General features: G+C 50.2%; 1 protein-coding gene across 1 annotated transcript in view; it reads right to left on the bottom strand.

The window, feature by feature from the left end:
• Positions 1–2073, bottom strand: part of ABCA13 (ATP binding cassette subfamily A member 13) — a gene marked incomplete at its 3' end in the record, with an annotated part of 314376 nt that overhangs the window by 295164 nt on the left and 17139 nt on the right. The window lies entirely within an intron of this gene.

Here is a 2073-nt window from a genome sequence, read left to right as displayed (position 1 = left end):
TTCCCGGGGCCCCTGAACCCCCCCCCCCCCAAATTCCACAGTGGGAGGAAGAAGAAAACCTGAGGGCAAACGGGGTTCTCTCCTCAAAAATAAGGTTTCGGGCATGGCTATTTGTGGAGCAGGACTTTTAATTAAGGAGGCGGGGGCCCAACATGCCCCACTGTAGCTATGGGCCTGGTCTGACTTCAGGTGCTCAGTGGGTGTTATGCGCTCCCTATAACTCACGTGCCTTCCTCAAAAGGTGAACTATAGTGTTTGGGTCAAGATGACTGCTTACGAAGCAGCTGGCACATGAGAAAGTGGGGTTGCCGACTTTTTTCTGGTAGGGCTCATGGTTCTTGCTGCAGCTACTCAGCAGCTCCCATTTTGTTCTTCAGAGGCCCGGTCACACGAGCCGGAAAATGCAGGGGGAAAGCGTGGCTGTTTGCCCCGGAGCAAACTAACGCGCGGCCGCCGGACCCCACGTCCCGTGGTTCGGGGGTAGGTGGCGATCACACGATGATCCTGCGGCACGGCAAAGAAGCAGTGTGGCGTGATCTCACCAACGGCATGCGCGATTCTGCGGAGCAACGGAACTTTCACTTTCCTCTTCGTGCGGATGCGCTGTTGGTTGCTTGTGCACATCCTGGGGAAACTTGGGGTGGGGGAAAACCTGTTTGCGACGGGACATGGGCGGGCGCCGGATGCCATGGACTACCACCGGAAACGCGATCAGATGCCAGCCCTTGCTCCGCAGTTTCCGGAAACGAGTACCTCAGAGGTACTAGTTTTTAACTCCGCACCTTCGGCGGGAAGTCTTGGGTTCACCACGGGAGCTCTGCGCTTCCCAGATGTTGCGGTGTGATCGTGCCCGGAAAATCCGCCTATCATCCGTCTCAGTAGCGTGGCTAATGCTCCGTGTGACCGCAGCCAGAAAGGGAGCAAGGGGACTGGGGGGAAGGGCAGCAGAGTGACAACGGCCCCTAACTGCCAACTCTTTCAACGTTGCTGCTGCGCTACTGAATGGATAGCCGGGGTCGCCAGCCTCCAGGTGGGACCTGGGGAATCTCTCAGAATTACAACCCATCTCTAGATAACAGAGGTCAGTTCCCCTTGGAGAAAACGGCAGCTTTGGAGGGTGGTTTACTTGGTTTACTTAATGCAATGCACATATACCACCTGTGCACAGTGTACACTTGTAATTCTCATGTTACTTTCAATACACGTACAGCTGACCATGTGATCTAATCCCCATATTTACCCAGGTACTTGTCCCTGGTTTCATTTGTAAAGTGAACACACACACACTGGCTTTTTCTTACGTACAGGACGTACATGTCTTCATGACTTCATACCCTGCTGACGTGTCTCCCCCGCCCCCCAAGCTAACCCAGCCTCCAACCCCCAAATATCCAGGAATTCCCCAGCCCAGAGTTGGCAATCTGATGATGGTCAAAACCAGAAACTAGGGTCGCCCGCCTCCAGGTGGCACTTGGAGATCTCCTGCTATTACAACTGATTTCCAGGTTACCAAGATCAGTTCCCCTGGAGAAAATGGCTGCTGTAGAGGGTGGACTCTGTCGGCACTAGAGATGTAAAATTTCCTACCAGAAACTAGGGTCGCCCACCTCCAGGTGGCACTTGGAGATCTCCTGCTATTACAACTGATTTCCAGGTTACCAAGATCAGTTCCCCTGGAGAAAATGGCTGCTGTAGAGGGTGGACTCTGTCGGCACTAGAGATGTAAAATTTCCAGAAATTTTGAAGCTCAGAAAAAAACCCATTTTTTGGGGGGGGAAACTGGAAATTTTTGGAAAAATTGAAAAAAATGCTACATTAGCATTTCTTTTGTCTTTTCTAGTTTGAAAGTCATTCTGTTACTTTAGGGACATAAAATATGACTATGGACATTTTTACTTGGCATGAAATTATCACAACTAGCATATTAAAAATATAGTGTATCCAAACAATTATTACAGGATACCCACCCACATGCAAAAACAAAACTGAAACTTTTTTATTTTCTTCTGACAATCGCACCTCCTAAAGGAAGAAATGCATCTTGTTCTTCCATTGGAGAGTTCAGTTTGTAAC

The sequence above is a fragment of the Gekko japonicus genome, unplaced genomic scaffold, assembly GCF_001447785.1.
Source record: "Gekko japonicus isolate JY-2015 unplaced genomic scaffold, Gekko_japonicus_V1.1 scaffold2006, whole genome shotgun sequence".
NCBI classification, from domain to species: domain Eukaryota; kingdom Metazoa; phylum Chordata; class Lepidosauria; order Squamata; family Gekkonidae; genus Gekko; species Gekko japonicus.
This window is presented reverse-complemented; position numbering and strand designations above follow the sequence as displayed.